The following is a 13,447-nucleotide window of genomic DNA, read 5'->3' as shown; positions in this document are numbered from 1 at the left end:
TAGCCAAGGTTGTACCTTGTGCACCTGGAGTTGATCATGTGTGAGAATCACCCAGGTGGTATTGGTTTTTAAGGCATGAATGAATCTCATGCAGAGCAGCTAAGGCTTGGCCCAGTGAAGGGAGTGTATGACAGGAACAGAGTGAATCCTAGTCGAAGGGGAGGAACCCATTATATTGAAGATGTCAGTCCCATGGGATGAGCAGAAAGAACAGCAGCAGCAGTAGAGTAACCAGAAACTAGAGTGCTATAGAGGGAAGAGCTGGAGAAGTGACCCAATCTCTTTTGAGCAGCACAGAGGATCATGTGTGGATCCCAGATACTGGAACAAGAAGCCGTAATATTGAAGTTAACTTTGAAACCCTAATATTTTGAGATTCCAGAGCTGTGGGGTACCTGCTCAGGAAAACAGTTCCAGAGAGTGCAGTAACAGATAGTGAGGTAGGTCTTTGGACAAAGTACCTTTTCGACTGCTAAGCATGGCTTGTGCTTGAACAGGAGCATCTTTCAATAATCAGGACCTCAGACACAAAGATGAGTTTGTAAAGCCCAATCAGTTTTGTTTTAGAGAGTGCACAAAATCCACTTGAGCAAACATACTATGACAAACCTCCCTTGTCAACAGCCAGTCAAGGTACAACATCAAGATCAAGCTACAAATAGATAACTAATACACCTTACAGAAAAAAATTTAGCCTACCCATCATGGTTGTCAGATGATTTTGCCCCCTTCGTTGGTTCCTGCAGATTATGCCAGTCATGCAGCTTTTAAAATATTAAATTGCTGGCCTGCATGTTAATGTCCCAATCTTGCTGTAACTGCAATAAATACCCAGCACCCCTAGACCTGGTCGGTCAGTTTCAATCTCATGTGAGGCTGACTGGTGAGAATTTTTATTACAGAGCTCATAATAAAGACCTCCATGTGTTTTCATTGCAATAGATTGTTGGTCATTGGGGTCTCTGTGACTTGGACATAACATCTTAGTGCATTGACTGGAACCCCAATACCCTCAGGACTCCCAACTTAAGGATTGAAAGACTGGTTTTTAATATCCACCATTGTTTCTGTGTCAGTGGCTTGTCTGCCAGATTTGTATGTGTGCTTTGGTTTTCAGGTTTTTTTGAGTATCTGTGAAGGGAGATGACTAAATTGAACATGGAACCCTGCTACAGTGGATACACTGGAGAGTCGCAACCCCAAAGTCCTTTGAAGATGTTCCAGAGTCTGGTATAGTGGACAATGTTTCTCTGGTCTTAGTTTCTGGGAAGGTTAGAGCAGACATGGAGCCCTGATACAGGGCTCACAGTTGCCATCCTGTCTTCATTTTCTCCTCTGTCCAAGTGGAGGAATTTTCTGTATAGCCTCTACTGCCACCTTGTGGCTGTCTATTTTGTGTGTTGCAATTTGTTTTTCTCTGACTGAGGAAAAGATACAGACTCCAACCTAGTCAATTTAGTTTCGAGCCACACACCTTGGGTTAAATCCTTAACAGCAGGACCTAGACCCATTGACTAGTCCATGACAGAGAGCTCTTTGAGACAGCATCCAGGGCAAAATCAGGCTCTGCCTACCTTATTTTAAAGGGTAGAAATACAAAGACCTCATTTTCCACCTCTTGAACTACCCTCTGCCCAGTTCATATGTGACTCTAGTTTTGAACTTGGAGCTGTCATAAGATGGAAGGTCATTCTTCATCAAGTCTAACAAAATTAGCATATCTTCCTTGGACAAGAGGTCTTGTCTTGTTGGTGGCCATTTCCAGTTGTGTGGGACAATCTGCTTTTCTGTCCACCTTCCAGCTGTTTTAGCCTCCTCTTTGTTAGCACTCGCCTGGGAACCCAGGGTTAAAGAAACTCACCCCAGGTCAGCACAGCCTCTGAGCTCCCCATTCCAGTGTATCCTTCCCTGCTCTGAGTCAGGTGCCCTCCCTATTTTGTTCTTGCTCAGCCACAACTCCAACTACCTCTTGTGGTGGCAGGGCTCTTGTAATTGATATGGTTAGGTCATTGGTTTTTGGTTGTTATAACTTCCTCATTTATTATTGTGTCTGTGTCATAGTTGTCTTAAGTTCTCAGCATTTCAGAGCTACAGTCATCTGAAGGAACTTCAATCGAGGGCATGCCCTCATCAGAATGGCTGGTTTCTATGTCTGTGAGAGATAGTGTTGATGATTGATTAGGAAGGCTCTTCCACTGAGGATGGCAATATCCCTAAGCAAGTGGTCCTGGGCTGGATGAGAGAGCAGGCTGAGCATGAGATAGTGAGCAAGCAAGAGAGCAAGCCAGGAGACACTGTGTGTCCATGGTTTTGCCTTCAGTTTCTAATCTAATCTCCCAAAATGAGGGACTGTGATCTGACAGAACCATGTACAACAAACATTTATTACCTGAGATGGTTTTGCATAAGGGAGTCAATCACAGCAGCAGGATAGCAAGTTAGAACAAGAACAACATTATTTTAATGCTGGACAGAATCTATGTTGTAGATTGTATTCTTGTGGACAGGACAAATTTTGGGTAGAAAGATTTTTTGATTGGTTGGTGTTTTTAACTCTCCATTAAGGGTCCTGCCTGATGCAGGATGTGGCCTCTTCAGCATCCATATCTAACTGCTATACATCTCAGCTAAGATCAACCTTAGAATCCTTGGTACTTATTTCTGGTCTCTGGCACATCCTAAGTGTACCCCCATCCCCCAGCCAGCTGCAGATTATGATTCATTTCCCCACTCTGGTCCTATCTTGTCTCTCGCCATACCTGTTGCTGGTTCTCCTCAATTCCCCTTTCCTATCTCCTTCTCCTTCTCCTTCTCCTTCTCCTTCTATTTCTCCTTCTCCTTCTCCTTCTCCTTCTCCTTCTCCTTCTCCTTCTCCTCTTTGTCCTCCTCCTCCTCCTCCTCCTCCTCCTCCTCCTCCTCCTCCTCCTCCTCCTCCTCCTCTTCCTTCTTCTGTTGTTTGAGGCAGGTTTTCTTTGTGTAGCCCTGTCATTCCTGGAATTCTGTAGACCAGGCTCGTCTAGAACTCAGAAATCCCCCTGCCACTGCCTCCCAAGTGCTGGTATTAAAGGTGTGTGCCACCACTGCACGGCGTGGGGCATGTTTCTTAATTACAACTTTTGAAGTGAAAAACCATTTATTAATCTTGATGTTTCGAGATGTTCAGATCCACCTTTAATCTAGGCTACAGATTCTTTTGACAACCTACATATATAAAGGACATTGAACAGGGTAGTGTTTTTGTTTTTTATATTGGCCTTACCTTTTTTTTTTTTTTACAAAACAAAGATGACTTGTTTGTTTATTTGCATTTTAAAACTGGTATTATTAAGTACTTATTTCTTCAGAATTCTGGTATTCATTGAAGATCAGCTGTAATATTTTGCAGCATGAAAAGCACCAGTCCTTGTTTTTCTAATTTACCTTGTCCAACAGCCTTTATTGGGACATTTTATTAAATAACCTTTTTATATACAAAGATTCATTCTCTCTATGATTTGAGCTATGTTTATCTACAGAACCTGTACTAATACAACTGTTGTTTTTCTCCACTTTGCCACTAATGAAGGTGTGCTGGCTACCAATAGTGCTCCACTGTGTTTCCCTTATGATTCTGGATTTTCTCCAGGGTTGATTGATATCTGTCATCTGGTGAAAGGGAGCCATAGTTTCTCTGAGTCCAGCATGAAGCTTGTTTCCTAAAACCCCTCTTTAATGTTAATGCAGTTAGCATTCTGTCTAAAATTCTACCCCACAGTTACCTTTTGACAGCCAGGTATCCTCCTCCCCATAGTTACTTCTCTTCAAAAACAGATGGAATATGTTCTATGGGTGTGTGGGAAGGTGTTGGGGAAGGGCATGTCTCAGCAGGCTCATGTCTCCTGCTGAGATATTTCTCCCCCGGGAGGGACCATGCCTCATGCTGAGACAGCTATTACCCCTGAGGAGCCTGCCACAAGATAGTATAGTATAGAATACAGTTTATTCAGGACATGTGAAGGAGAGTTTAGAGGGTAGTAGAGACAGAGAAATGCAGAGAGAGGCAGAGAGTAGAGAAGTAGAGGCTGGGCATAAGCATGTGCAGAGAGAAGGGGGAAGGGAAGAGCCCAAGAGGGCAAGAGAAAGACAGAGCAATAGATCAAGAGATCAAAAGAGAGGGAGGGGTAAGCAGCCACCTTTACAGGGGGTCAGCTCTGGAAAAGGTCGGAACTTGGTCTGGAAGCACACTTTAACCTTAAGGAGTGGTAAGGCTCACTGGCCAATCAAGTATCCCAGGCAGACCTGCCAATCAGACAGGGAGGCGGGTTCTTCCAGGTGCCATTCTGCAAGTTTGCTGTTCCTGTGCAGGCTTGAATGGTCATCTGTGCTCTGCTCTGAGCTCTGCTGTGGGTGCTGTGTGGAGACCTCAGGGAAGCTCTGAAATCGAGTCATGGTGAGCACAGGATCATTGCCCACAATGGGTAGGGGCAGGCAGCTGAGCAGTGGGAGTTGGGGTGCTGGGTCCTCTCTGGAACTGCATGGGAAGCATCAGCTAGATGTGACCACCTGTGAGGTCCCTGGTGATGCTCCTCACCTGTTAGGTCAGGAGCTGACCTCTGAGTAACCTCAGTGTCATGGCTGATTCTGAATCTGCCCAAAACATTTGGACCAGTTGCTTTCCTGTTAAAACTCGGGTGGTTTCCCTGACTCTGCAGCACATGTGTCCAAACCGTTTTGTCTTTTATAGTATACATTAAGAAGACAGGTATAGCTGGGCAGTGGTGGCTCACACCTTTAATACCAGCACTTGGGAGACAGAGGCAGGTGGATTTCTGAGTTTGAACCCAGCTTTGTCTACAGAGTGAGTTCCAGGACAGCCAGGGCTACACAGAGATACCCTGTCTTGAAAACAAACAAACAAAACCTTTTTTTAAGAACACAGGCATAAATCTAACAGATCTGCTTTCATACATTACTTGTTTTTCTTTGGTTTAGTTTTTATTAATTTTTTTCTGTTGCAGTTCTTTATGTTGCTTTATTTTTTATGTTTAGTGTTTGATTATTATTAGGTAAAGGGACTTTTTCCCCTCCAATCTCTTGGGTGTTTTGGATGCTTCTTGTACATTCACATGCATGTTCTTTGGTTTAGAAAAATTTCCATTATTATTTCATTAAAAATAGTTTCTAGATCTTTGGGCTGATATTCTTCTTCCTCTATTCCAATCATCTGTAGTTTTCCCTTCTCATATGTTGAAGAATTCCTAGTTGTTTAGGGTTAGGAAACTTCTACAATCCACATTTTTTTACCCAGTGTCTTCATTTTGTTTTATTCATCCTTAATATCTGAAACTCTCCCTTCGTTTCCTGTTCCCTGGGTGAGCCTTGCCTCTGTAGTTGTCAGTGCACAGGCAGTTTCAATGCTCTGCTCTCAGAGACTTAGCAACTGCTTAAGTCATTCCCTGCCTCCATCACCTGCTGCTGTTGTCAGGTGTTCTTTAAATACATGGACCACCAGCTACACAGCTCTCTCTGTTTGTTCCCTGACTCAGTTCATGCCTTCTCTCTATTTTCTTTTTTTACTCTCAGGGCTCTCTCTCTGCTGTCTGTCTGTCTGTCTGTCTGTCTGTCTGCAGGTCCTCTTTTGTGCCTCATTCCCTTCCCCAGATTCTCACTCATCTCCCTGCCCCCCAAACAACTTCTTTTGTACCATATCTGTTGCATGTTTTAATTTCTCAGGACCTGCTGTGGTAGGATGGGTCGGAGATTTTGGTGACTTATTTTTTCTGGCTCTTGTTTATTATATTTCTATGCTGGTGTCTAGGCCTCTGGGTTTGAAGTGATTATTATCTCAGTACTGGTTTCTGGATTTGTCTTGCTTGGGTGGGAGTTTTGTTCCTTCGTTGCTGTTTGATGTCTGGATTTACAGAGAAAGTTGCCTGAGTGTTGCCTCTTTTACTGACATGTTTGGTGGGTATGCTCAAGAGGGAATGCTTGCTAATGTTGGTAGCAGGGAGAAGAGTTGGGCAGGAAGAGATGATCTTAGCATCCACAGGCAGACATAGTCAGGACAGAGGTAAAGCTGCCTCTGGTGTTAGTGCAACTGATATTAGGATCTGCAGTAACAGATAGTGAGGCAGGTCTTTGGACAAAGTACCTTTTCTACTGCCATGCATGGCTTGTGGTTGAACAGGAGCATCTTTCAATAATCAGGACCTCAGGCACAACGATGAGTTTGTAAAGCCCAATCAGTTCTGTTTCTGAGAGTGCACAAAGTCCACTTGAGCAAACATCCTATGACAAGCCCTCCTTGTCAACAGCCAGTCAAGGTACAACTGCAAGGTTAAGCTACATATAGATAATTAATATACCTTACAGAGACAAAGTTAGTCTACCCATCATGCTTGTCATATGGTTTTACTCCCTTGATTGGTTCCTACAGATTATGCCAGACATGTAGTTTTTAAAATATTAAGTTGCTGACCTGTGTATTAATGTCTTAATCTTGCTGTAACTGCAATAAATACCCAGCACCTCTAGACTCTCAGTTTTGATCTCATGTGAGGCTGACTGGTGAGAATCCTTATTACAGAGCTCATAATAAAGACCTCCATGTGATTGCATTGCAATAGGCTCCTTGTTGGTCATTGTGGTCTCTGTGGCTTGGACATAACATCTTGGTGCATTGACCCAAGACCCTCAGGACTCCCAACTAAAGGACTGAAAGGCCAGTTGTTAAGATCCACCATTGTTTTTGTGTCAGTGGCTTGTCTGCCAGGGCTACACAGAGAAACCCTGTCTCAAAACAAACAAACCAACAAAATACCAAACAAAGAAGACAGGTGTAGCTGGGCAGTGGTGGCTTTTAATCCCAGCACTCGGGAGGCAGAGGCAGGGGGATGGTGATGAAATAATGATCAATAATCATGTTAATCAATAATCAATACTAATTGATTGCCAATATTCAATACTAATCAATAACCAAAAGTGATCAATAATCTTGATAATCAATAATGATAATCAGCAGAAAGTGCTAATCAATAATCAATATTAATCAATAGTCAATAATGATCAATAATTGATGGTGCATGCCTTTAATCCCAGCACTTGGGAGGTAGAGGCAGGCAGATTTCTGAGTTTAAGGCCAGCCTGAGCAACAGAGTGAGTTCAGGGACTGCCAGGGTTACTCAGAGTTAGCAGCCGGAGACTACATTTCCCATAAGGACTCCTGCCAAAATGGTGGTCAAAGAAATAAATGCGCACGCACATCAAACTCAATCCAATATGGCGGCTGGCCTTCGAACTACATATCCCATGAGGCCACGAGGAAAAAGAAAGATGGCGGCCAGTGGGAGACTACATTTCCCACGAAGGCGCTGTACCGTCGCACAGGCATGATGTATGGAAATCCCGACCAGAGCCCTGTGACCACACCACAAGACAACCACTGCCACCATCACAGTCAGAGAAAAGCACCTCTGTCCCGGTGGTATCCATGGCCTCCTTCTGATGTCACAGACCAAGCGATGCAATCTGATCGCCTGCTGCAGGGCTGCTGCAGATTGGGGAGATGACTGGAGCCTCCAGGTACCCTGACAGGCGGGTGGAAGCAGAGGCCCCAGCTTGCCCATGAATCTGAGGCAGGGGCATGACTGGAGTTGCTTATAGATACTGGCTGGCGGACCTATGGACACACCCCCAGACTTGTATAAAGGAGAACTGTATCGTGTTGGACGTTATTATTGAAATACCCCCAGGAGGGGAGACCCTCACTCTAGTCTCAGGATATCGAAATCACTCAGTAACTCAAAAGACACAAGAGGGTTTATTTCAGGAATCAACCTGGCTGAGGTCGAGACTCATAATGAGGAATGTTGACTGTGAGGCCAGAAGGAGAAAGGTATTTAAAGGAAAAAAACACAAACCAGGGGGCTGAGGGGGAAACCAAGGAAGGACATCATAAAAATAGTGCAAAGTTCCAGCCCATCATTCAGTTGGTCATGTGGGAAACATCGTGTATATGTTTTTCTCAGGAATTGAATCTTGCTCAACCACCTACTTTGTGGTCAGCCAGTTCCCGGAATGACCCAGCTGACCTGTAGTTTTAGTTCTGCTTTCTTTGTGGTCAGCCAGTTCCTGGAAACTGGAGCTAGTGAACCTGCTGGCCTACATTCTTGGCTCAGCTCTAGGGGCTCATACAAACTTTCCATAACCTTTATAAATTTTTATATCTTTCCATTGTCACCTGGTCATTGTTTTCATGAGGACACAAGGGTCACCAGTGTGTGTGAAACTGACCATTGATGGATTGTGATTTCTATTCTGGGCTTTCATTTTAAAATCTAAAATAAAGTATTTAAGTACAAGCATGGAGGTACAAGCCTTAAATCCCAGGAGATGAGTGCCAAGCAGATCTCTGATTCAAGTCTTCCTGGTACAGAACAAGTTTTAGGTAAAGAAAAGCTTAGATACACACAAAGTGTTACACACATATTACCCAGCATTCAGGAGACAGAGCCATGCAGATCTCTGAGTTCAAGGTTCATAAACTGGGTAAGATCCAGGACAGCCAAGCTTGGACAGTGAAGTTATTGAAAAATATAACACTGGAGATGATGTAATAGAATGGGCCATGTTCCAGCCCCAGCAAGCAGAAGAACTCAGCAGCTTTGTCCATGTGGTTTTGGGAGGAAAGAATAGAAGGAATGACTGACACAATTGATGCTGGTTGGCTGTAGTTAGAAAATTAGTGGTGATGAAGAAGAAGAAACCAGCACCACTGAGGTGACATCTTCTGGTGAGTGTTTTCTGAGAGGACAAAGAAGCTGTGTTCCAGAGATAGCCAAGGTTGTCCCTTATTGTGCACCTGGAGTTGATCATGTGTGAGAATCACCCAGGTGGTATTGGTTTTTAGGCATAAATGAATCTCATGCAGAGCAGCTAAGGCTTGGCCCAGTGAAGGGAGTGCAATAGATGAATACAGTGAATCCTAGTTGCAGGAGAAGAACCCAGCATATTGAAGATGTCAGTCCCATGGGATGAGCAGAAAGAACAGCAGCAGCAGGAAAGTGGAGTCAAGCAGAACCTAGAGTGAAATAGATGGAAGAGCTGGAGAAGTGACCCAATCTCTTTTGAGGAGTGCAATTGATTGTGTGTGGATCCCAGATACTGGAACAAGAAGCTGTAATACTGAAGGTACCTTTGAAACCCTAATATTTTGAAATTCCAGAGCTGTGGGGTACCTGCTCAGGAAAACTGTTCCAGACAGTGCAGTAACAGATAGTGAGGTAGGTCTTTGGACAAACTACTTTTTCTACAGCCATGCATGGCTTGGGGTTGAACAGGAGCATCTTTCAATAATCAGGACCTCAGGCACAAAGATGAGTTTGTAATGCCCAATCAATTCTGTTTCTGAGAGTGCACAAAGTCCACTTGAGCAAATATCCTATGACAAGCCCCTCTTGTCAACAGCCAGTCAAGGTACAACTGCAGGGTTAAGCTACATATCGATAACTAATACACCTTACAGAGAAAAAGTTAGCCTACCCATCATGGTTGACAGTTGATTTTGCCCCCTTGATTGGTTCCTGCAGATTATGCCAGTCATGTAGTTTTTAAAATATTAAGCTGCTGACCTGTATGTTAATGTCCCAATCTTTCTATAACTGCAATAAATACCCAGCACCCCTAGACTTGGTCTCTCAGATTCGAGCTTATGTGAGGCTGACTGGTGAGAATCCTTATTACAGAGCTCATAATAAAGACCTCCATGTGTTTGCATTACAATAGGCTCCTTGTTGGTCATTGGGGTCTCTCTAACTTGGACATAACATCTTAGTGCATTGACTGGAATCCCAAGACCCTCAGGACTCCCAAGTTAAGGATTGAAAGGCCAATTTTTAATATCCACCATTGTTTCTGTGTCAGTGGCTTTTCTTCCAGAATTGTGTGTGTGTGCCTTGGTTTTCAGATTTTTCTTGAGTATCTGTGTAGGGAGATGACTAAATTCAACGTGGAACCCTGCTACAGTGGATACACTGGAAAGTCTGAGCCCGAAGTGCTTCAAAGATGTTCCAGAGCCTGGTATAGTAGACAGTGTTTTTCTGGTCTTAATTTCTGAGAACGTTAGAGCAAACTTGGAGCCCTGCTACAGGGCTCACAGTTGCCATCCTGTCTTCATTTTCTCCTTTGTCCAAGTGGAGGAATCTTCTGGGTAGCTTTTACTGCCCCCTTGTGGCTGTCTGTATTGTGTGTGGCACTTTGTCATTCTCTCCCTGAGGAAATGAGACAGACTCCACCCTAATTTATTTAGTTACCAGCCCCACACCTTGGGTTAAATCCTTCTTAACAACAGAACCTAGGCCCATTGACTAGTCCATGACAGAGAGCTCTTAAAGACAGCATCCAGGGCAAAATCAGGCTCTGCCTACCTTTTTTGCAGGGTAGAAAGACAAAGACCTCATTTCCCACCTCCTGAACTACCCTCTGCCCAGTTCATCTGTGACTCTGTAATTTTGAACTTGAAGCTGTCATAAGATGGGAGGTGGTTCTTCATTGATTGTCACAAATTTAGCATATCTTCCTTGGACCAGAGATCCTGTCCTTTGTGGTGATCGTTTGTGTTGTGTGAGACAATCTGCTTTTCTGTCCACCTTTCAGCTGTTTTAGCCTCCTCTTTGGTAGCACTGGCCTGAGAACCCAGGGTTAAAGATGCTCACCCCAGGTCAGCACAGGCTCTGAGCTTCCCATTCCAGTGTATCCTTCCCTGCTCTGAGCCAGGTGCCCTCCCTATTTTGTCCTGGCTCAGCCACAGCTCCAACTCCCTCTTGTGGTGGCAGGGGATCCTGTAATTGATATGGTTAAATTTTTGGGGTTTTGTTGTAACAACTTCCTCATTTATTATTGTGTCTGTGTTATTGTTGTTTTCAGTTCTCAGCATTTCAGAGCTACAGTCATCTGAAGGAGCCACAGTTGAGGGCGTGCCCTCATCAGAAGGACTGGGTGCTATGTCTGTGAAAGATAGTGTTGATGATTGATTAGGAAGGCTCTTCCACTGAGTATTGCAATATCCCAAAGCAAGTGAGTGGTCCTGAGCTGGATGAGAGAGCATGCTGAGCATGAGACATTGACCATGCAAGAGAGCAAGACAGGAGACAGTGTTTGTCCATGCTTTTTTATGGTATATTTTATTTACATTTCAGATGCCATCCCTTTTCCCCACCCCCCACCCCCAATAAAATACCTATCCCATGCCCCTTTTTCCTTTTATACTCTTTTTAAAAATATTAACTAAAGGCATTATAATTTTGTTAATGCTGAATCAGAAGTGTAACCCAATACCCAACCTAGATATATAAACTATCTTTGACTGGTGGAGACACGTGAACATTTGCCTCCATGCCCCCCCTTTTCTCTCTCTTTCTCTCTCTCATCACCTAGCTTCTCCTTTCCTTTTTCTCCTCCTCTCCTTACTCCTTCTCTTCCTCTTGGTACACCTTCCGACCTTAGTTCTTCTTACATATCACCCTTCCTGTTAAAATAAAAATTTCCGTCAAAATACAATTAGAGCATAATTATGCCAATTTGTACAAGTGAGGTACAAGATAGTCCAAATACCCAGTCCATCATTTTGTTGACTAACCAGAACCTCTGTCATCTATCCTAACTAAAACTCTTAATTCTGAACCTGGATGTTTCCTTGGCTTTAGAATGAGTGTCAGCTGAAAACCATCCACTCAAAAATTTTCTCTCAAAGTAAATAGCCAGGATTGGCTATGAGACCATATATCATACAACCCCGTCAGAAATCCAGAATGGCTGAGTTAATTGTCCATGCTTTTTGCTTTCAGTTTCTAATCTAAGCTCCCAAAATGATGGACTGTGATCTGACAGAACCATGTACAATAACCATTTAAAACCTGAGATGCTTTTGCTTAGAGGATTCAATCACAGCAGCAGAGTAGCAAGTTACAACCAAATGGTATCAAAGGGTTATTTGGCTGCTGTACAGAATCTATGTTGTAGATTGTATTCTTGTGGACAGGACAAATTTTGGGTAGAAAGATTTTTGGATTGGTTGGGGTCTTTAACTCTCCATTAAGGGTCCAACCTGACTGCAGGATGTGGCCTCTTCAGCATCCATATCTCACTGGTATGCATCTCAGCTAAGATCAACCTTAGAATCCTTGGTACCTATTTTTGGTGTCTGGCACATTTTAAATGTACCTCCTCACCCCCAGCCAGCTGCAGATTTTGATTCATTTTCCCCCCTGGCCTTCTCTTGTTTCTCGCCACACCTGTTGCTGGTTCTCCCCGATTCCCCCTTCTTATCTGTTCTCCCATTCAGTTCTCTTTCTTCCATCTGCCTCCTATGATAGCTTTATTCCCCCTTCTGAGTGAGAGTAAACTGTGCTCATTTCGGCCTTCCTTGTTGTTTAGTTTTTTGTGTCTATGAAATGTAGTGTGGGTTTCCTGTATTTTATGATTATTATTAACTTGTAATTGAGTACACACATGCATGTGCTTTTAGATCTGGGTTACCTCACTGAGATAATAATATCTAGTTGTATTTGCCCACAAAATTCATGATGTCATTGTATTTGATAACTAAATAATGTTTTATTTTGTAAATGAATCACATTTTCTATGGTTCTCACATTTTGGTTGAGCAGCATCTGGATTCTCTCCAGTTTCAAGTTGTTATAAGTAAAATGGCTCTGAACTTAGTGGAGTTCCTACTCTAGGTCACCTGCCTTCACAGAGTTCCTCCTGTATCTTCTGTTTGTCCTTTGAGAGGGTGTGGGACCGTGGGTATCCATGATGGTGTATCAAGTCTCTATTGGGTGAGATGCATCCTCTCCACTGAGGCCAGATGTGGCAGCCCAGTTATGGGAACATATTCCAATGATAGACAGCAGCTTTAGGGACAGCTCTTGCTACAGGTGTTGGAGCACCATCATGAAGACTGAGCTGCACATCTGCTACTTACAGCCCATCAGTCCTTTGTCCAGCCTGTGTGTGTTATTATTTTTGTCTCAGTTTCCTAATGTCCCCAAGGGTCAAGGTTAGTTGAGTCTGCTGGTCTTTCTATGGAGTTCCTGTCCTCTTGAGGGCCTTCAATCCTTTCCCCAACTTTTCCATCAGAGTTACCAAGATACATGCAATTTTTGACTGTGGATCTCTGATTCTGCTTCAGTCAGCTTCTGGGTGGAGCCTCTCAATGGACAATTATGCAAGAATCCTGTGTGGGAGCATCACAGATTATCCTTAATAATGTCATAAATTCAAACTTGTCCATGTTTGTCTCCAATTGAGTGAGTTTTCATTGTCCACTCCTTCAGTCTCTGCTCCAGCTTTCCTTCTGCATTTTTTTAGACAGGATAAATTTTGTTCTGGGTGTCTCCAGTGTTGTGGTTGAATCTGATCCTTCAGCTTTCTTCTCATGCTCCCATACATTCCCCATTTGGACTCTGTC

This window comes from Arvicanthis niloticus (genome assembly GCF_011762505.2).
Source record: "Arvicanthis niloticus isolate mArvNil1 chromosome Y unlocalized genomic scaffold, mArvNil1.pat.X SUPER_Y_unloc_2, whole genome shotgun sequence".
Taxonomy (NCBI): domain Eukaryota; kingdom Metazoa; phylum Chordata; class Mammalia; order Rodentia; family Muridae; genus Arvicanthis; species Arvicanthis niloticus.
Note: the sequence above shows the minus strand (reverse complement) of the source record.